Genomic DNA, 22,269 nt, shown 5'->3' with positions numbered 1-22,269 from the left:
TTTTGGGTCTTAACCGTTGGAATAGGTTTGTAGTGGTATCTCATTGTTATTTTACTTTGCAACTCCCTAATGACATCTGGAGTAGTTTGAGGGAGGTACTGGGCATGGAAGTAAGGTTGTAGAGGGTTAGAATGTGAGAAAGTAAAAGATATAAGCATAGAACCTCTTAAGTAAGTGTTAACTTCTCAAAAAGCTAAGCTTGCAAGTAGAGATGAGGGTGGGGAGTGATTACAGGGGAAGTGGGGACAAAGGAAGGTTTAAGAAGAGTCTCGACCATTTTAAAATAGAGACAAGAGCACTTAGGGAGAAGGTGAAGATGTAGGAGAGAAAGGGAAGATATTCAATAAAAAAAGGGACTGATAAGGCAAGAGATGATGAAATCATTCGTTCCTGTAGAAGACTTCTCTCTTGAGGGATGTTTAATGAGAGCCATGAACGAAGTGAGAGAATGATCCTGTGGACATTGAAGAGCAAAGGAAGCCAAGCAGAGAAAACAGCAAGTGCAAAGGCCCTGAGGGTGATCAAGGACTAGTAAGATGACCTGCGTAGCTGGAACACGATGAGCAGGGGGAATGTGGTATGAGACAAGATCAGGGAGGTCGTGGGGGAAGATTACGGAAGACCTCGCAGAATGTGGTGAGGACTTTGAGTTTTGCTCTGAGCGAGATCAGAAGCCTTTCAAAGGTGTCATGGATTGAATTGTCCCCCAAAAATATTTGTCATCTTGGCTGGGTCATGATTCCCAGTATTGTATGATTGTGTAATCTGATGTGATTTCCTTACGTGTTGTAAAATCTATCATTATAATGAGGCTATATGTGATCTCCTTATGTGTTGTAAATTCTATCACTGTGATGAAGTTATGCTGATGAGGTTTACAAGGTTAGATGGTGTCTTAATCCAATCTTTTTTGAGATATAAAAGAGAGAAGTGAGCAGAGACTCATGGGAACCTCATACCACCAAGAAAGCTGTGCAGGGAGCAGAGTACATCCTTTGGACCTGAGGTTCCCGTGCAGAGAAGCGCCAAGACCAAGGGAAGATTAATGACATGGACCTTCCTCCAGAGCCAATGGAGACAGTGTTCCCCTGGACTGAATTTGGACTTGTAGCCTACTGGACTGTGAGAGAATAAACTTCTCTTTGTTAAAGCCATCCACCTGTGGTATTTCTGTTGGAGCAGCACTAGATGACTAAGACAGAAGGTAAGCAGAGAAGCGACAATGTTTGACTTGGGAGTAAGGCTACCTCTTCTTTCATGACTGGAAGAGGATAGATGAGTTTGTAAATTGGAGGAAGAAGGCTGAGGTTGGTTCCCATTCAATTTCTTCTGAGGTAGAAGGGAGGTCAGCTGCTGAGGGTGATGCATTTTGATGTGAATCTCTTCTGATAGAGCTGAGTCTAAGCGGTCTCGTTACAGCCTAAAATTACCCTTTTTATATTATCGAGAATTTGTGTGACAGGCATCCCTCTTTCTTTGTCCCTAAACCCCACCCCAATTATGGGGATTTTCAACTTCTATTTTTTCCTACTACATTGCTTGAGAATTTATGAGTGAATATTACTTTGTTAATAGAAAGTATTTTTTGTGTAATATGTTATAAGGAAGAAGTTAGCCTTCAAGGGACTATCTGTAAAGGTATTTTAAAACACAGAGTATGAATTCCTGAGATTACTGGGAGACTTGTTATAAATTGACATGAGGATGCCCTGTGCAGCCTGGAACTGAGAATAAGGGATCATATCATTACCCAAATGTTTTTCCCCTTAAGTGTCTTCAACTTTACAGGATAAATCAGAGAATTTGAAATGCATACCTTTCCAACAAGAGAATATTTGTCTTTGAGCAGATACTTTATTAGAATGATTGATGGTCCTTTCTGAGATGACTCGGGATAACCATGTGACTTAAAGTTATGTGGGGTTTGTTTGCCAAACTGTGTCTAATCCCACCCGATCCCTATAAGCTCATCCCTGACCATGCTTCAGCCCTAACCTGTACCTCATTCCCAGACCCTAGGCCAATATCTGTGATCTGCAGTGGGTCCAATCTCAGAGGTTGGAGAAGCTGTCTGTTTTACATATTACTTGACAATAAAAAATATCATAAAGCTACATTTTCTTCAACTCAGAATGCCTCATTAATAAAGGTTTCATTAAACAGCTGCCTCAAAGTGCCACGTGCTTTGAGTGAGCCAAGTTTCAATAGAGGAGAAGAAGTAAAGAAAGCATTCTTTAAAGAGGAAGCTGAAGATGCCTAGGAAATGTTTTCCCATGATGAGTGAGGAAAGATTTTTTTGGGGGAGCAGTGGGTGGTTGGTGATGGGAAAGGAAGTATAGCGAAGTATGGAAATAAGAGTTCAGTGTGGATGGGTGACTAGAGGGGCTGACGTCCTAGGAAGTGACCAAAAGAAACAGAAATCATGGCAAGAGTTAGCCGAGAATTCTTCAAACAATGAGTCCCAGCTCTTGCCTGGACCGGGGGAAACTAGTAGTTCCAATAGTCCGTCAGTCATGTTGGTTGACTCAGCAGTTTGCACAGGTTTTGTCTCAGTCTAGATCCATCTATCCCATGTGACAGATGAACTGACGGATGTCCACCTCCCCGCCACCCTGCTTGCGTTCCCACTGCTATGAGGGGAGAAACTTGGGTTTTGGAAAAGAGCTACTTAGAGATGGTGTCTCACATCATTCAGATAAAGGCATTTGCCACTGACATGGCCGTTTATAATGAAAACATGCCCAGGAGAGTGTGCATTCTTATTCAGAATGTTACCGATTGAATTGTGTACCCCCAAAAGATATGTTGAAGTCCTAACCCCTGTACCTGTGAATCTGGCCTTGTCTAGGGAAATAGGGCTTTTCTTTGCATAAATTATCAGTTACATCGTACAGGAGTAGGGTGGGTCCTAATCCTAATCCCTTCTGAGTGATATTTTATGAAAGAAAAGGACAGACACAAAAACGGGGTCACACACAGAGGGTAGACACCATGTGAGTATCCATCTACAAGCCAAGGAACACTAAGAAATGCCCAGGGCTACAGAAGCTGAAAGACACAGAGAAGGATCTCCTCCTAGAGCTGACAGAGAGACAATGCAGCCCTGCCAACCTGTCGATTTAGATTACTAGCCTCTGTTCAAAAGTGGTTGCAATAGGACATTGACAGGTAACTTCCAGATATACAAGGTGGATTCAGAAGAGGACATGGAACCAGGGATATCATAGCTGATGTCAGATGGATCTTGGCTGATAGCAGAGAATACCAGAAAGATGTTCACCTGTCTTTTATTGACTATGCAAAGGCATTCGACTGTGTGGATCATAGCAAATTATGGAGAACATTGTGAAGAATGGGAATTCCAGAACACTTAATTGTGCTCAAGAGGAGCCTGTACATAGACCAAAAAGCAGTCATTTGAACAGAACAAGGAGATACTGCATGGTTTAAAATCAGGAAAGGTGTGCGTCAGGATTGTATCCTTTCACCATACTTATTCAGTCTGTATGCTGAGCGAATCATCAGAGAAATTGGACTATATGAAGAAGAATGTGGCATCAGGATTGGAGGAAGACTCACTAACGACATTATACAGATGACACAACCTTACTTGCTGAAAGTGAAGAGGACTTGAAGCACTTACTGATGAAGATCAAAGACAATAGCTTTCAGTAAGGATTACACCTCAACATAAAGAAAACAAAACTCCTCACAACTGGACCAATAAGCAACATCATGATAAACAGAAAATAATGGAATTGTCAAGGATTTCATTTTACTTGGATCCACAGTCAACGCCCATGGAAGCAGCTGTCAAGAAATCAAACGACTCATTCATTGGGCATATCTGCTGCAAAAGACCTCTTTAAATTGCTAAAAAGCAAAGATGTCAGTTTGAGGACTAAGGTGCACCTGACCTAAGACGTGGTGTTTTCAGTCACCTCATATGCATGCAAAAGCTGAACAATGAATAAGGAAGACCAAAGAAGAATTGACACCTTTGAACTGTGGTGTTGGTGAAGAATATTGACTATCCCACGTACTGCAAAAAGAATGAACAAATCTGTCCTGGAAGAAGTGCGACCAGAATGCTCCTTAGAAGCAAGGATGGTGAGACTTCATCTCACATACTTTGGACACGTTATCAGGAGGGATCAGTCCCTGGAGAAGGACATCATGCTTGGTAAAGTAGAGGGTCAGCAAAGAAAAGGAAGACCCTGAACGCGATGGACTGACACAGTGGCTGCAACAATGGGCTCAAGCATAATAACGATTGTGAGGATGGTGCAGGACCAGGCAGTGTTTCGTTCTGTTGTACATAAGACCGCTATGAGTTGGAACTGACTCGACGGCACCTAACAAGATTGACAACAGCCTCCAGAACTGTGCGATAATAAATTTCTATTGTTTAAAGCCACTCACTTTGTGGTATTTTTTTATGGCAGTCTTAGGAAACTAAGACACAGAGCTGTCATGCTACTGATTCTATTTCTCAAGGCATAGGGGCAAATTATGTCAGTCGGAGTACACTGGGAATACTATGCTAGGACGCAAAGAGTGTCTTCTCTTAGGTAAACATAAGAATCCCACCACAGCCGCCAGTAGGGGATCCTCTGCCATTCCCCCTCAGTCCTGGGACCAGAGCTCCTTTCTCTACCCACTGGGGCCAGCGGGTGGTCAAGCAAAGGAGAACCACGACAACTGTCCTGCTGAAGCCTGGGTTTGAGACATGAGGACATACGAGGCCAGCACGTGACTTAATCTCTCTGTGCCCATTTCCTCATCTTAAAAAACAACAGTAATGATAATGGTACCTGTTCGTAAGGTTATCATGAGAATCAAATTACTTAATACAAGTAAAGCGCTTGGAACGGTGCCTTGCACACAGTAGCTGCTCAGTGAACATTAGTAATGGTTGTTACTGTTGCTCCTACTCTTACTGCTGCATCTTCTGCTCCTGCTGGGCAATGAGATGGCCATATGAACTCCACAGTCAGCCATCCTGTGAATTTCAACTGTGTGATTCTTACGTGAAGTCTTCTGTAGAAGAATTGCTTAGAATTGCCTTAGAGTTTATTACATGTTTAGTCTGTACCAATGGGTGAGACAGATTTAGGGAATTGGGTGGGCAATACCTACACCATGGTATCTAGTTAGGCACTAGCTTCTCCCTTGTTGAGTATACTGTTGTGGTGGTGGTTAGCTCCATGGAGTCAGCCTTTGGTTCATGGTGACCCCAAGCACAACAGAAGGAAATGCTGCCTGGTCTTGCACTATCCCCATGATTGATTGTGAATCAGACTGTTGTGATCCCTCAGTTTCTCCTTAGCAGGTTTTCAGAAGCAGACCACCAGACCTTTGTTCCTAGTCCATCGTAGTCTGGAAGCTTCATTGAAACCTGTTCAGCATCATAGCAACATGCAAGCCTCCACTGACAGATGGGTGATGGGTAGACATGAAGTGCATTGGCTGGGAATCAAACCCAGGTCTCCTGTACGGAAGCGAGAATTCTACCACTGAACCACCACTGCCCCCTTGTTGAATATAAGCAGAGGCAATTACATGCCAGCAGACTAAAAAGCAGCCAGAGAAATTATAAAGCTGATCCTCTGATTTCCTTACCTCCTCCCCCCAGGTATTCTACCCTCTCCAAAAGGAAATCAGAGAAGGAACCCTGCCACACAGGTTACCGTTCGTGTTTTCTGGAAGTTACTCCAATATTCTTTCTAGCAAGCGGTCTACCATGTTTGGGTTGTAAATTTTTATGTCTCCATGAATATTTAGTGAACACTTGGAGGTTCTGTGTTGGACTGATAGAAAAGTGCCCTACTCAGTGTTCAAGGAAGAGGACCAAAAGCTTCTTTGTGAGGAGGTTCTGTGGACTGGACATTGTGGTTGATATCTCCTCATTCATTTGCCTGTCCTCCATAGTATAACTGCCTCAAGTTTTGGGTGGAATAAACCACATCTCCAGCTCCATGGAGAGTCCCTGATTGATCCAAGCCAACCCCTGTATTTCAATCCCCCTGCCACCGTGATTGGTTCAGGGATGCTCACACGACCCAGGCTGATCCAATCTGAGGTTGCCTAGTCAGTGATTGGGGCACTCACTGTCCCACTGGCCAAGAAAAAGTAGGCTTGGTTGACACTGGCCTCCATCTGGTAAGATGAGCAGACCAACCTATGGATGTTGCTGACATAAGGAAATGCAGAACAGATAACCAAAAAGCAAACCTATTGTCGTCAAGTTGATTACAACTCATGGCAACCCCATGTATTACAGAGTAGAATTGAGCTCTATAGAGTTTTCTTGGCTATAATCTTTATGAAATCAGATTACCAGGACTTTCTTCCATGGCACCACTTGGTCCTAATTGCCAACCTTTAGCTTAGTGGCCTAGTACAGACTGTTTGCACCACCCAAGGACCTGCAGAATATATAGGCAAACAGAATGTGGTTTGTGGCTAAGAGTGTTGAGCCGCCAGGGCTCCAACTGTGAGCACATATGGTACTTCTGGGTGGATGAACTGGACAAATACAGCCTGCAGGACTGTGACTTTCTGATTGGCGGCTCCTTTATGTGAATAAAATGGTACCTCTTTCTCCAGGTGGACTCAGCCCCATGCCTGGGCATAAGGATGGGTGAACAGAGGGCTTACTGGATTTAGTTCCCGTTAGCCCCATTGAGCAGGCACTTTGGAGCAGTGCACAAGCCACACGACCATACACTGCATCTCGCAACCTTGCCTGAAACCTGCCCTTCCTCTGGACCTTTCACATGAGCCATTATACCTTCTTTATTGATTAAATCAGCTTGAGTAGGTATTTCCTATTACGTGCAACTAAAATTATCCTAACTCGTACAGAACTTGTTATCAGAAAATTGGGTATTACAAAGAGCAGAGCCTACAATGTGGAATTGTCTGAGCTGAGAAGGTAGGCTAGATGGTAATGAGGATGATTCTATCCTAAGCTGGGAAGCGGGCGACCTTGTACGTTTAACCAGTAAAAAAACTGGTCAAAATATTTACAATAGTATTTTGGGGATCTGCTCATATTTCTATCTGAAGATATTTGGTGGAAAAATCAGGATCTTGGAGATTTTGAATATATTTTAGCCTTGAGTTAGGTCTTATGAGAGAGATACAAGCTTAGGCTGCATGTGGGTTGTTTGAAAGTAAAAAGGAAACATAATGTAATGGTGGGTCTCTTAAGTGAACTGACTTCCTTGGTCATTTGATGTGCCCGATTCCTCTGTAAAACATCCTTATTGAAGCCCACAGTCCACAGAATATTCTTGGCTGTGGGACTACCCTCTGATCCCCTGAGCACACTGGTTCCCATCACCTGAGTTTAATGACTACCAAATGTATTTGTCTTTGTCCCCAAACTTATTCATGCTATGTCTTACTTATCTAGTGCTGCTATAAAAGAAATACCACAAGTGGATGGCTTTAACGCAGAGAAGTTTATTCTCTCACAGTCTAGGAGTCTACAGGTCTGAATTCTGGACACCAGCTCCAGGGGAACGCTTTCTCTCTCTGTTGGCTCTGGGGGGAAGGTCCTTGTCATCAATCTTCCCCTGATCTAGGAGCTTCTCAGTGCAGGGACCCCAGATCCAAAAGACACACTATGCTCCTGTTGCTTCTTTCTTGGTGGTATGAGGTCCCCATGTCTCTCTGCTCAATTCTTTCTTCTATATCTCAAAGAAATTGGTTTAAGACCCAACCTAATTTTGTAGACTGAGTCTTGCCTCATTAACATAACTGCTGCTAATCCCACCTCATTAACATCATAGAGGTAGAATTTACAACACATAGGGAAATCATATCAGATGACAGAATGATGGACAATCACACAATACTGGGAATCATGGCCCAGCCAGGTTGACATCATTTTTTGGAGGACATAATTCAATCCATAACATGCTAGTTATGCCTATGATAATTATATAATTTAATTAAATATTGCAGAATTACAGAAATCAATGAACTATAAGTAAGAAAAGAGAGACGTCTTGTTTCATGAAAGTGTTCATTCAATGGCTGATTTTTTCAGCTAAGTTAAATGCTTTGGAAAGACGATAAAAGCTGATGGCTTAAAAACATTTGCCCTCAAACTATAAAAGATTGGGGAAATTTTGAACATTTAAAAGGACTTTGTTCACAGATATTTTGCAAAGGTGTTTAAACTCTCACTGCACATTAAAAAGAAAGAAAGAAACTGGAAATCTAGATGCCTTGACGCATTACGGCTGAGGTTTATGTGAGAAAGACCCGTGTTCAGAGGAAAGGTCTTGGCCTTGCACGAAAATATTGGTGAATAAATGAGTTAAAATAAAATGTTTATTCTATATATATAATTATACAATTTCAGGTTTCATTTTGAATTTAAATTGGCCAATAAGCAATCCTACTTCATTGTATAAGAGGCAACTACCATCTAACTTTGCTAAGAGATTCCTTTCTATGGGGCTGGCAGTCCACAGTGTCTAGGGGTCCAATAATCGGAAGCTTGTCAAGGTTGGAAAAGCTTAATTCTCCTTGACTAGCTAAGGTTAGTGCCAGAGAAAGCAGGAGAGTGGGAATGGCCCATAATAGCAAATTAAGCTTAGGCCTGACCGCCCCAGCACACACACACCCTTCCAAGTGCTATAGGTTACGCATTAGCTTTCTCATGGATGGGGGCAGACATCACTAAATTTTTAGGGAAACTCTATTTCCAGAGTAACTCCAAGCTTGGTTAATAAAGGTTGGTGATCCTTAAGGTCTGGTGCTGAGGGAAGAGACATTCTTTCTCTCCTCCTGGGTTGGCTGCTATCTTGCAACTATGAAGAAGGCAGGTACTTTGGTGACACTGTTGTGTTGCTGGGTCAAGGCTTGCTTGAAGTTTAGCCTGCCCCGTTTGTTTTTAGTTATATATGCTAAGAGATTCCCTTTACTGTTTGGATTTGGTTTTCTGTTTCCATATAGATGCAAAGAGCAGTCTTTGGCTTGAGATGGGAGGAGGCAGTGTCTAAAGTGATTTAAAATGCCGAACCAAATAGAGTACATGTCTGCTTTACAGGAGCTCTGAGAAATGTAAGTTTTTTTCTCAGCTAGTGATCTATCCAGAGATCTAATGCCCCACTGATCTCTTAGTGCCCCTCATAGGTCAATGCCATGGACAGCTGCCCAACTGGACTTCCACTTAATCTCTGTCTGATGTTATTATAAAGTTTGCTCTGCTCAAAGGCCAGTGGATGAATTACAGCAGGACACCTAGACTATAAGCCAAATGGGCCCTTTAAAGACGTCTGTATGGACAGACTGAAACATTACCTTAAGTAACTCAACAGAGCAACGTTGTCAAGATGGCAGGGAACAGTCAGGGTTGAATCTCCTGGCCTTGAGCAAAGGCATCGTGCAGCAGGAGAGAGTCCCGTGGTTGTCCCGCTGTGATGGGGGCCCTCCCGTGGGAAGTCTCCACCAGAACGTAATGTAGGAGGGTCATGCATCTGCTGACCAGGTCCTGGGCTGGTTTGCCCTCAGGTCTATTCCTCACTCTTGCCCTGGTCTGCTTTGTATTGCAAGGGGGTGATCTCTGCAGAGTCCCTGGATGGTGCAAATGGTTCCCCCACTAGACTGGTAACCGAGAGTCTGGAGTTTCACGTCCACTCAGAGGTGCCTCGGAAGAAAGGCCTGGAGATCTACTTCTGAAAAATCAGTCATTAGAAACTCCGTGGAGCATAGTTTTACTCTGACAAATGGGGTTCCCACGAGTCAGGGGTCGACTCGATGGCAACTGGTTATGATCCTTGCAGATTGCTTCCCAGGCTGTTATGGCCAGGGTGGACTCTAGTGGGAGATATGGGGAGGAAGGAGGGAGGAGGGAGAAGCTAGGGTATTTCTCCTGCTCCTTATCTGTTCCTGCAACATCTGATCAATAGCTGAGTCTCCTCCAGCTGCCCTTAGATGCCCTTAGCCCCATGTCTCCTCACTCAGGGGATGGTGGTGGCTTCCCCGGTGTTGTTAATCTCTGCATTGTCTCCTGTCTGCTGCTGGGCATCTCAGCAATTCTTTCCCCTGGGTAACAGTTTCCTGCATTAAAACCCTGATTGCTGTAGTATATAACCCAAAGCCCTAGAATATATTGTCATGATGATAATTATATCTGAAGTTTTTCGTCTCTAATTTGTTTCATATTTAATAAATGTTCGTGTTATTTTTTTTCCCCTTGCACTCTCAGCTTTTCTTCTATTTATGACTTAAAGTTACACTTCAGCTTATAAATGGGCTTTCTTGTTTTCTAGTTATGACATCTTGGCATAATACTTTCCAAACACCGTTTTATTATGTTCCACACTTAAAAAGCCACCTGGATAGTCTCCTTTCTAGTCTGTTTGTTAAACTATCTTTAAGCCCCCTTGCATGTTTTTGTAATGTGTAACGCAGACTCTGTTACGACAGGAAAGTTTCAGAAGACTTGTGCAGCTGGTAACTTTTTGATGATTTCATTTTATAAGTCCTTAGGAATGACTGTGGGCATTAAGAGGCACAATGAATATAATATCAGTTTAACAAAATTTGAGTGGTCTTATTTTTTACAAAGAAGTTAACATTTCTAGACACTGTGATTCCACCAGTGGTTTTCTCTCTAACGTTTAAAAAAGGACATTTAGCAGACATATAAAATGGGAAAAAATGGAAAAGTTGTCATAAATCTTTTATACGAAAGTGTTTTGCGATTGCTTCGGAAGGAAACAAGATGAGAAAGTCCAGGTGCTATTTGTTAAAGTAGAGGGTTGATGTTTCAGCATCTCGAAGGAATAAAATTAAAGAAACCAAAGAACATAGGTCACATGTTTGACGGTAACTCACCGGAGAAATCAGGCCCATCTGGCCTCTTGGCACGAAATAGGAATGTCTGAGACACGCCAAAGCAATGAGAAGTGGAAAGCGTGGCAGAAATCGCCAGACCTTCCTCCGTGTGCCCTGTCCTGGCCACGGCACTGCCCTGCGTGGCTCACAGCAGAGTCATCAGGGCTTCAGGCTATGGGACATACCTGCTTTTGTGACCGCTTACTCTGCTGATCCTACCAGCCACTCACTGCACCCCAAGTGCTGCCCCCAAGGGAGATCCCATGACATGGTTTGTCACTGGGGCTGGAAAGGTTGAGAAGATCTCTCCGTCATTGCTTCTCTCTTCTCAGTCTATACTCTGATGGACGCCAAGAACTTCATTGTTTGTGGCTTTGGGCAGCTGTGTTCCTCCATATACATTTTTCCCTCTTCAGGGTCTTGGCTTAGTAGACAGTTTGCAAGTAGCTAAAAAAATATTAAAGATTATTTAATATTTTTATTTTTTACACATTATATTTTAGAGCGTTTTCTATATTGGGCTGTATGATCACTCTCACTCTTTTTAATAGCTGTGTGATATTCCATCGTATGGCTGTACTGTAAACGTTTCACTGGTGCTGGTGGACACTTGGGAGATTTCCAGTTTTTTGATATTACAAACACTGTTGTAGTAAACATTCATGTACATTTTTCTTTGATAAGCTTTCTTGGTTAATTCTGTAAGAATTTCTAGCAGTGGGATTTCAGGGTCAAAATTTATGTGCATTTTATATTTTGATGGGTGTTTCTATACCGTCTTCTTGGAGTATCATGCCAATTTATACTCACAAACATATATGAGTGTGTTCATATACATTATTATTATTTCTTTTTAATGTTTAAAGCTGCTGAGTTTGGTTATTTACAGTCAGTATTGAAGGAAGGTGGTCCTGGTAATTGCACAAAACTTTTCTTTTCTGAGTGTTTTGAGGGGTTGGATTTGGTAAACAAATTTAGAAGCAGAAGCATAGTTAAATCTTCCTGAATAATTTCCAGAGAAAGAAGCTTGAAGGGGAGAGGCGTGGAATTCTGGAAACCAAAGACGGGAGCAATGAGACTGGGACTATGGGAAGGCAGAGGGGAAAGGATGGTTCTCCTGGGACTTCAGCAAAGGAATTCTGGAGAAGACAATGTGAAAAGGGCTTCAGATTCTCTGTTGTGGGCTGAACACTGGGCATCTCTCCTTCTTCTCCTCTCCAAAATGTCAGTAAACTGCACATTGATCACTACTATCTTTGAGTGCATTCTCCTGGGGGAGCTCAGCAAAGATGTCAAGGGAGCAACAGACATCTGAATGACAAGTGATACAGCCACTTTGCATGGGATTGGGAAAATCAAGACAAAGGCAAGCAAAGCACCTATGGTTTCATAGCCTTCAGAGAACCACTGTTACCATTTTAGTGGGTTCCTGACCTTTTTTTTTTTTTAATTGTACTTTAGATGAAGGTTTACAGAACAAATAGCTTCTCATTGAACAGTTAGTACACATATTGTTTCATGACATTGGTTAACAACCCCACGACATGTCAACATTCTCCCCTTCTCGGACTTGGGTTCCCCATTACCAGCTTTCCTATCCCCTGCTGCCTTCTAGTCCTTGTCCCTGGACTGTTGTGCCCCATTAGTCTCATTTTGTTTTATGGGCCTGTCTAATCTTTGGCTGAAGGGTGAACCTCGGAAGCAACTTCATTACTGAGCTAAAAGGGCGTCCGGGGGCCATACTCTCGGGGTTTCTCCAGTCTCTGTCAGGCCAGTAAGTCTGGTCTTTTTTTGTGAGTTAGGCTTTTGTTCTACATTTTTCTCCAGCTCTGTCCAGGACCCTCTGCTGTGATCTCTGTCAGAGCAGTCAGTGGTGGTAGCCAGGCACCATCTAGTTGTACTGGACTCAGTCTGGCGGAGGCCGTGGTAGTTGTGGTCCATTAGTCCTTTGGACTAATCTCTCCCTCATATCTTGTTTTCTTCATTCTCCCTTACCTATTATTTTTTATATGCATTTTTTACATAATTTCAATTTTTGAGTATACACAATTTTCATCCTGCTTTGCAAATTTGGTATTATATATGCATTATGTATATATATGTGCAAATATATGTGTAATTGATACTGTAATTGTGTTATGTGTGTTTATAAACAGAATTGCAAGATAAAGAAACAAACCTTTTATATTCCTATTTTTCACTTTTATTTGCAAGTTTTATTATGTTGAGAAGTAATCATAGACATATGTATGTAGTGAATGTTTGGGATTCTATTCTCAGGAATGAAGATCAGTGCACACATTATACAAATGTGTTTGGAGACTAAAAATAAGACAATAAATAAGTTGTTAAGGGCTGTTGATGTCACTTTTCAGTTCTAACTATAGAAAGTGGTTTTAGTTGAAACATCTACTCCCTTGATTTTTGCAGATGTAAGTAAGCACTTTGTAATTAATATTTACTTTCTTAATCACATTGAATTAATTTTTAATAGGCAATTAAAAGCTAAAAATCCAACCTGATTGTACAGGTCAGTTTGAAAAGGCTTTCTTTTTTTCCCCAAGATGTTATTTTCCCAAAAGGTAGTTTTATTTATTGAATTTCATGCTTTATTTAACTTTGTATGTACTGCTTTTAGTAAAGGGTCCAGTTAAATATTTCTACAAAGGAAATTATACTGTTAACTAGATTCTTTGCTTACATACTGTCAAGTAATACACTAACTTGTTAAATATTTGGATTACAGATAGTCATACAAATTGCTTCTAATATATAGTTAGCATAAATGATGACAGGACTTCAAAAAAAAGAAACTATATAATTGTCTTCAAGATATATAAATAATAGTAAATAGTTATGTTTCTCACACACAATACTTAATATCACTTACAAATTTATTGTTACAAAATTTAGGGTCACTTATGGAACTTAACTTTCCAGTTTTACTAAGCCTAGGGCATATGTTCAGGAGTTCTCAGGGAAACTGAACAGTTCATCTAGATGTAGACTACCAAAGTAAGACATTTTTGCACTCTTCTTTCTATGCCAGTGTCTCTGGTCCTTTAGTGTCCCAGGCTAAAAGTATTACCCACTGAGCCCTTCCTACCCTACTTCCATTTAATTTGGGTTTTCTGGTGTGACTTCAAGGGTCCAAGTTCCTACGTTTGTTTGACCTGGTTCCATCCAAGTATTCTTGAATTCTTCTTCTGTTTGCTGAGTTTGCTTCCCTTCTGATCTTGATCTCTTTTGACCCTAGCTGGTACCCTCACTCTAAATAAGAGAGTTCCAGAGATTAGTTGATAATATAGCTTGGTAATTTTTTACTTGAAGAAAGCAAAGGTCATTAAAAAAGACAGGAAAGAAAGAAAAAACCAAAATGGATATCAGAAAAGACTCTGAAACTTGCTCTTGAATGTAGAGTAGCTAAAGTGAATGGAAGAAATAATGAAGTAAAAGAGTTGAACAGAAGATTTCAAAGGGCAGCTAAAAGGACAAAGTTAAATATTATAATGAAATGTGCAAAGACCTGGAGTTAGGAAACCAAAAGCAAAGAACACCTTTGGCATTTCTCAAGCTGAGAGAACTGAAGAAAGAATTCAAGACCTCAGTTGCAATAGTGAAGGATTCTATGGGCAAAATGTTGAATACACAGGAAACATCAAAAGAAGATGGAAGGAATACACATGCTGACTGTACCAAAAAGAACTGGTCAACATTCAACCATTTCAGGAGGCAGCATATTATCAAGAACCGATGGTATTGAAAGAAGAGGTCCAGTCTGCACTGAAGGCATTGGTGAAAAGCAAGCCTCTAGGAATTGATGGAATACCAATTGAGATGTTTCAACAAATGGATACAATGCTGGAAATGCTCACTTGTCTATGCCAAGAAATTTGGAAGATAGCTACCTGGCCAACTGAGTGGAAGAAATCCACATATGTGCCCATTCCAAAGAAAGGTGATCCAATAGAATGTGGAGATTACTGAACCATATCAATAATATCACACACAAGTAAAATTTTGCTGAAGATAATTCAAAAAAGGTTGCAGCAATACATCCACAGGGAACTGCCAGAAATTCAAGCCAGATTCAGAAGAGGATGTGGAAAGAGGGATTTCATTGCTAATGTCAGATGGATCTTGGCTGAAAGCAGAGAATACCAGAAAGACGTTTATCTGTGTTTTATTGACTATGCAAAGGCATTCAACTGTGTGGATCATAACAAACTACGGATAACATTGCTAAGAACTGGAATTCCAAAACACTTCACTGTGCTCATGCAGAACCATACATAGACCAAGGGGCAGTTGTTGGAACAGAACAAGCGATACTGCATGGTTTAAAATCAGGGTTGTATCCTTTCACCATACTTATTCAATCTGTATGCTGAGCAGATAATACGAGAAGCTGGACTATATGAAGAAGATAGGCAGATGATACAACCTTGCTTGCTGAAAGTGAAGAGGACTTGAAGCACTTACTGATGAAGATCAAAGACCACAGCCTTCAATATGGATTACACCACCTCAACGTAAAGAAAACAAAAATCCTCACAACTGGACCAGTAAGCAACATCAGGATAAATGGAGAAAAGATTGACATTGTCAAGGATTTCATTTTACTTGGATCCACAATCAATGCCCATGGAGGCAACAGTCAAGAAATCAAACTACATATTGCATTGTGCAAATCTGCTTCAAAAGACCTCTTTAAAGTGTTAAAAAGCAAAGATGTCACTTTGAGGACTAAGGTGTGCCTGACCCAAGTCATGGAATTTTCAATTGCCTCCTATGCATCTGAAAGCTGGACGATGAGTAAGGAAAACCAAAGAAGAATCGATGCCTTTGAGTTATGGTGTTGGCAAAGAATATTGAATATACGATGGACCGCCAGAAGAACAAACAAATCTATCTTGGAAGAAGTACAGCCAGAATGCTCCTTAGAAGCAAGGATGGCAACACTTCCATCTCACGTACTTTGGACATGTTATCAAGAGGGACCAGTCCCTGGAGAAAGACATGCTCGGTAGAGGGTTAGTGAAAAAGACAAAGACCCTCAATGAGATGGATTTACACAGTGGCTGAAACAATGGGCTCAAACATAGCAAGGATTGTGAGGATGGTGCAGGACTGGGCAGTGTTTCGTTCTGTTGTACATAGGGTCACTATGAGTTGGAACCAATCCGATGGCACCTAACAACATCAACAATTTTTACTTTGGGCTGCACCAGTTTCCAAGTTACCTGATTTTATCAGTTTAATAGGGGAAGCATCTCTCATAACATACCAGTTAAGTTTGTAGTTAGTTGTTCAGTTATTAAACCCACTGCCCTCCGATCTATTCCCACTCATAGCAACCCTATAGGACAGAGTAGAACTGCTCCCTAGGGTTTCCAAAGCCATAAATCTTTACGGAAGCAGATTGCCACGTCTTTCTCCCGAGTGGTGGCTGGTGGGTTTGAACAGCTGACCTTTCAGTTAGCAGCCAAGTGCTCAACCACAGCACCACCTGGGCTTCTATTTGGTTATTAGTTGTAGTTTATAAGTCTTACCAGTCAGTAACTAATCTTGAAAAAGACAATTATTTGCAGTCACGTATTCTTTCAGGTCATTTCCATGCTGATAGGTAAACTGGGATCATCCGGGTTGAATTGTGTTCCTCAAAAAAAAAAAAAAAAAAAAGTTAAATCTTAACCCTCAGTATCTATGAATGTGAACTTAAGTTAACAAGAAGTCATACGTACTGGAGTAGGGTGAGCCCTTAATAAGACTGGTGTGCTTATAAAAAAAAAAAGACACAAACAAATTCTTTAAAAAAAAAAAAACCTACTGGACTGGTTGAGACTGGAGCACTCCCTGAAACTGCTGCCCTGAGATATTCTTCCTACCTTTAACCAAAATGAACTCCTGCGGTCACTTTGTAGCTAAATAACAAATGGCTCAAAAATAGGGAATATCACCTGTAAGCACTGTGCTCCTTTAAAAAATCACCTTATATGAGACCAAATGGTCAACAATGACTTTAAAACAAAGATGAGATTGTAAGAGGGCAGGGAAACCAGATTAATGGAAACAGAACATTCAGAACAGAAACAATGAGAATGTTCACACGTTGTGTGCCGAATGTAACCAATGCCACTGAAAAATTTGTGTAGAAATTGTTGAGTGGGAACCTAAACTACTGTGTAAACCTTCACCAAAAACACAATAAAATAAAATTTTAAAAAGACATAGACACAGAGAGACACAGGGAAGATGGCCATGTGAAGACAGAGGCAGAGATTGGAGTGATGCTGCCACAAGCCAAGGAATGCCTGGGGCCACCAGACGCTGGAAAGGACAAGAAAGGATCTTCCCCGAGAGCCTTCAGAAAGTACAGCCCTGCTGACACCCTGAATTTAGACTTCTAGCCTTCAGAATTGTGGTACAACGTTTCTGCTGTTGTTTTTAGCACATTAAATGAACAAACACCCACATCAGTTGCCACCCGGTCAATTCCGACTTATGGCTTGTGATGCTTTATTAGGGCAGTCCTAGGAAACTAATACGCCTGTCTTGTCTTATTTATTTTGAATGATCAAATAAACCTGAGTTTTAAAACATATAATTTAAGCCTTTGTAACATTAAATTACATGTTCGTGAAATAACAAGTAAGAAAGAATACTTGATACATTTTTTAAATGCCAAAGAATGTTTAAAACGTTTTGATCGGATATTCAGTGAAATACAAAATGTGCTAAGGCTTTGTTGCCATCTCTTTTAATTTTTGGTTCAATCCTGAATAAAATAAATTTATATGTTTGTTAGCATGTTTATTAGTAAATTACTTGAGAAACTTCTGAGAAATACAATTTTTAAATCCTTCTGATTCTTAACTCTTTCAAGTGTAACCAATTTTACTTTTCAAAATCTAGATTTCATTTTTAAGACAATTTATATATTACTCCTCTAAATGCTAATACAACTAGAATTTGTGAAGCTCTATATGTTCTTGGTTTAAATGCAGTAATACAAATGATATAGTATCAGAGAAGTTTCTAAAAATCTGTTTTATATAATTTTCTATGACATATATTCCACCACTGAGGAAGAAATCCTGATGGGAGAATAGAAAACTTTGTCCTTATTTTCCATTTTATTTCAAAATGCATAATCAACCAATTCCTCTCATATATACTTGTGAAAAGTCAGTAATGCTACAATGTTTTATAACTGTCACAAAATGGCTTTTCTAATAACTTTACAAAAAGTTCATAGCCCAAAAGACTTGACTAAGGAAGCCAAGTATGATTTTTTTTATAAGTAGCAGAGATATGAACAGACATTTGAAACAATAAACATTTTCCAAAACAGCAAAATAAGAATTAGTAAAACTCAAAATTTCAACAATGCTATCATCTCCCTCCAACAATTGCTGCTAAATATAAATATAACTGCTTCATCATTGATGAAGACGGAACCATCTGGTCAAAATTGGTTACATGTTAAGAATTTGAAATTAAAAAAAAATTAAAGTCTCTTTGGAAATAAGTATTTATTTAGTAAGGCATTAGAAATTTGACTAGAAATATTTCCCTGATTATGATTATTAGTCCATGAATCTCCAACACTGTTTAAAAAATATTCTTCCTGGAGGTGAAACCAACATGATGCCGTAGACAGACACACCATGCTGTCCCCCCGCAGCAAAGACCTGGAAAACTAAGTAAAACAGATACAAATGTAAATCCTGGAACCCTGAGCATCAAATGAAGAGATAAACAACTAGATCAAACACAAAATGGAAGAAGAAACTGGTGGAAAACAGAGAACAAGAAGAGATACAGAGTGGGGGTCCCCTGCCAACTAACATGGCACAGCGTGACCATCCTGAAACACAGCCAGCAACAACTCCGAACAGGGCGTGAGGGAAAGTAACTTCACAGAGCTTCCATCAGGAGACAGAGCACCCAGTAACCAGTAAGTTTTGGAGTTTTTTCCTGGCTTTGGTATCTGAGTTATGCTGGCTTCATAGAATAAATTCTGGAGTATTCCTTTTTTTCCATGCTCAGAAATAGTTTGAGTAATACTGGTGTGAGATCTTTTCTGAATGTTTGGTAGAATTTTCTAGTGAAGCTGTCTGTGCCAGGGCTTTTGTTTTGTTGTTGTTGGGAGTTTTTTGTTACATCTTTGATCTCTTTTCTTGTTACGGGTCTGTTCAGATTTTCCATCTTATTTTGTGTTAGTTTAGGTGGGTAGTGTATTCGTAGAAAATTGTCCATTTCCTCTAGGTTCTCAAATTTGTTGGAGTACAGTTTTTCATAGTATTCTGTTAGGATCCTTTTTATATCAGTTAGGTCTGTTGTAATGTCCCCTGCTGTCTTGTTTCTCTAGTGCTGCTCTAACAGAAATATCACAAGTGGATGGTTTTAACAAAGAGAAGTATATTCTCTCATAGTCTAGTAGGCTAGAAGTCCAAATTCAGGGCACCAGCTCCAGGGGAAGGCTTTCTCTCTTTGTTGACTCTGGAGGAAGGTCCTTGTCATCAATGTTTCCTTGGTCTAGGAGCTTCTCTGTGTAGGAACCCGAGGTCCAAAGGACATGCTCTGCTCCTGGTGCTGCTTTCTTGGTGGTATGAGGTCCCCTGCCTCTCTGCTCACTTCCTTTTCCTTTTATCTCTTGTGAGATAAAAAGTGATGCAGGCCACACCCCAGGGAAACTCCCTTTACATTGGGTCAGGGATGTGACCTGAGTAAGGGTGTTACATCCCACCCTAATCCTCCTTAACATAATCTAATCTTGCCTCATTAACCACAGGCAGAGATTAGGATTTACAACACATGGGAAAATTACATCAATCATAAAATGGTGGACGATCACACAATATTGGAAATCATGGAAATCATGGCCAAGTTGACAGACGTTTGGGGGACACAGTTCAATCCATGACAACTGTCTAATTTTTTTGTGTGTATGTGGGTTATTTGCTTCTCCTGTTTTTCTTATATCAGTCTGGTCAATGGTTTGTTGATTTTATTGATCTTTTCAAAGAACCAACTTTTGGTCTTGTTGATTCTTTTTTTTTTTTCTCTTCTCTATTTCATTTATTTCTGCTCTAATCTTTATTACTTCCTTTCTTCTGGTGGCTGTAGGCTTCCTTTACTGCTCTCTTTCTATTTGTTCTAGTTGTAGGGTTAACGTTTTGATTTGGGCCTGCTCTTCTTTTTTCATGTGTGTGTTTATTGCTATAAGTTCCCTCTGAGCACTGCTTCTGCTGCATCCCGAAGGTTTTGGTATGATGTGTTTTCATTCTCATTTGATTCTAGGAATTTTTTGATCCCGTCTCTGATTTCTTCTATTACCCAGTTGTATTCAGTTTCCATGTATTTCATTTTTTTCCTTGCTCTTCTTGTTATTTATTTTCTGCTACTTGGCTTTGTGATCAGAGAGAATGTTTTGTATTATTTTGATGTTTTGGGTTTTATCGAAGGTTGCTTTGTGGCCTGAAATGTGGTTTATTCTGGAGAATGTTCCATGTGAGTTGGAAAAGAATGAATAGTTTGCTGCTATTGGGTGGAGTGTTCTATATATGTGTATGAGGTCAAGTTGGTTGCAGCCCTTAGATCTCTTGTATTTTGTTGAGTTTCTTTCTAGATGTTCTGTCCTTTACCAAGAGTGGCCTGTTGATGTCTCCTACTATTATTGTGGAACTGTCTATTTCTCTCTTCAGTTCATTTAGAGTTTTGTTTTTTTTTTTTTAATCTAATTTGGAGCCCAGTCGTTGAGTGTGTAAATATTTATTAGGGTTAGGTTTTCTTGATGGATTGTCCCTTTAATCATTATATAGTGTCTTTCCTTGTCTTTATGGTGGATTTTCCTTAAAGTCTGTGTTTTGTGATATTAGTATTGCCACTTCTGCTCTTTTTACAGTTACTATTTGCTTAATTTTTTTTATCCTTTGATTTTTAATATATTTATTGTCTTTGTATCTAAGGTGTGTCTCTTGTAGACAGCATACTGATTGGTGGTGTTTTTTTTTAAATCTATTCTGCCACTCTATATGTTTATGGGTGCATTTAAGCCATTTACATTAAGTGTGAAAATTGATAGGTATGAGTTTATTGCTATCATATTGTTGTGCTTTCGTTTGTAGTGTTGACATTTTCTTTGTACCTCTTGCTTTCCTGTGTTGAGTTCCTTTCATTGATGGATTTTCTTGTCTTTTGTTATTATAGATTTTGTGTTTACTGAGTCTTTGTGTTTTTTTATTTTGAGGAGTAGCTTTGTTAACTTTATTTGGTTAACTTGAAATTTACTCTTATCTCCTAAGTTTGAACCAGTCTTTCATTATTTGGTATGGTCTTGACTTCCTCTCCATTTGAAAGTTCTATATCTGCATTGTTTAGTCCCCTTTTATTGTTTTGATTTGTTGTCATTTACAGATTGAGGTATCTGTTTTTCTGTTTTAAGTCTATCTTTGTTTTGTTATTGAGAGTTGTTTACCTAGGTTGATATCTGGCTGATGTTTTCCTGAGTCCTAGACTCAGGTTGTTATCTGATATTGTTGGTTCTCTAATGAAGGACTCCCTTTAATATTTCTTGTAAGCTTGATTTGGTTTTTATTAATTCCCTTAATTTCTGTTTATCTGGAAATGTCCTGATTTCACCATCATATTTTAGAAATAATTTTGTAGGATATATTATTGCTGGTTTTCAGGTTTTTTTCTCAAAGTTTTGTATATCATCCCATTCCCTTCTTGCTCGCATAGTTTCTGCTGAATAATTATAGTTTAGTCTTATTGTTTCCTCTTTGTATGTGACTTTGTGTTTTTCTTGAGGTGCTCTCAGGGTTCTTTCTGTGTTCTGATTTTGGCAGATGTGATTATGATATGTCATGGTGATTTTCTTTTGGGGTCTCTCCTATGTGGTATTTGTTGAGCTTCTTGTATAGTCGGTGTTTTGTTTTTCATGGTATTTGGGAAGTTTTCTGCCAGCAAATCTTCAACAATTCCCTGTGTTTTCCATTTTCTCTCCCTATTCTTGTCCTCCAATCATGTGCAAATTTTTGCTCTTGATTGTGTCCCGCCTAATCCTTAGGTTTGCTTCATTTTTGTTCAGTCTCTTCTCTGCTTCTTCCTCAAACCAAGTGATGTCTATAAATTTGTCTTCAGTCTCTCTGATTCTGTTTTCCATGTTTACAACTCATTCCTAAAACCTTCTATTAAGTTGTTCATTTCTGAAATTTTGTTTTTTATCTTTTGGATTTCTAGTTGCTGTTTTTGTGTTGTTTCTAATTGTTTATTTTCTTTCACATTTTGTTCTTGTATTATTTTCCTGAATTCTTCTATTGCTTTGTCTGTGTTTTCCATGATTTTGTCTATTTTTTCCTTTGTTTTGTCTGTGTTTTCCTTTATCTCTTTCCTAATCTT

The sequence above is a fragment of the Trichechus manatus genome, unplaced genomic scaffold (genome assembly GCF_000243295.1).
Source record: "Trichechus manatus latirostris isolate Lorelei unplaced genomic scaffold, TriManLat1.0 scaffold00160, whole genome shotgun sequence".
NCBI lineage: Eukaryota > Metazoa > Chordata > Mammalia > Sirenia > Trichechidae > Trichechus > Trichechus manatus.
Note: the sequence above shows the minus strand (reverse complement) of the source record.